This window comes from Cariama cristata, unplaced genomic scaffold, assembly GCF_000690535.1.
Source record: "Cariama cristata isolate BGI_N322 unplaced genomic scaffold, ASM69053v1 scaffold41980, whole genome shotgun sequence".
NCBI lineage: Eukaryota > Metazoa > Chordata > Aves > Cariamiformes > Cariamidae > Cariama > Cariama cristata.
The window spans coordinates 13782-14468 of record NW_009597104.1 but is presented as its reverse complement, the minus strand read 5'-3'; positions in this window follow the sequence as shown (position 1 = coordinate 14468).

Below are 687 nucleotides of genomic sequence, written 5' to 3'. Positions count from 1 at the left end.
CTGCGACAGGCTCCGTGCCTGCTAAAACACTCGGGGACCCAGCATCCCCGGGGTGCCTGCGGGACTGGGGTTCTGCAGAGCCGCGGAGTTACCCGAGGGCAAGAGGAGTAGCCTGGCCAAGGGCTGTCAGGGCAAGGGGTTTTGCAGAGGCGAGCGATGCCAGGCCGGAGGCGAGGGCCAGACTACGGCTCCCAGCATGCTGCTCTCTTCCGCAGCGTGCGAGAGGCCGGGGCACCCTGGGATGTGTAGCACCGCACGCCATGGGTCACCGACACAGAGAAACAGCCACGGCCATCGCTTTCTCGGGGCCCGGGGAGCAACTGCTCCTGCTCCCTCGCCTGCTGACGAGGACGGGGACCCAAGCTGGCACATCCCTCTCCAGCATCCCCAGTTGTCATGGGAAGCGCCACAGCCAAGGCACTGTGCAAAGCGACGGGGACTGAAATGCTCTAAGACTTTGTTTTGTACTTGCTCCTGTTACAAAACGTCCTGGTACAAGGGCGCAGCTGGGAACAGACCTCGGGCTGCAGGCACAGAACAGCCCGGAGGGGCAGCAGCAGCCGCCGGGGGCTCCTTCCCTTCACCCCAGGTTTATTTATCAGCCCCTGCAGCTGCAGGGCACCTGCACCTCTGCTCTCCCAGGCTTGCCCTGGGACTCGGCTGCGGCACCCCCATGACCCCCGGCAC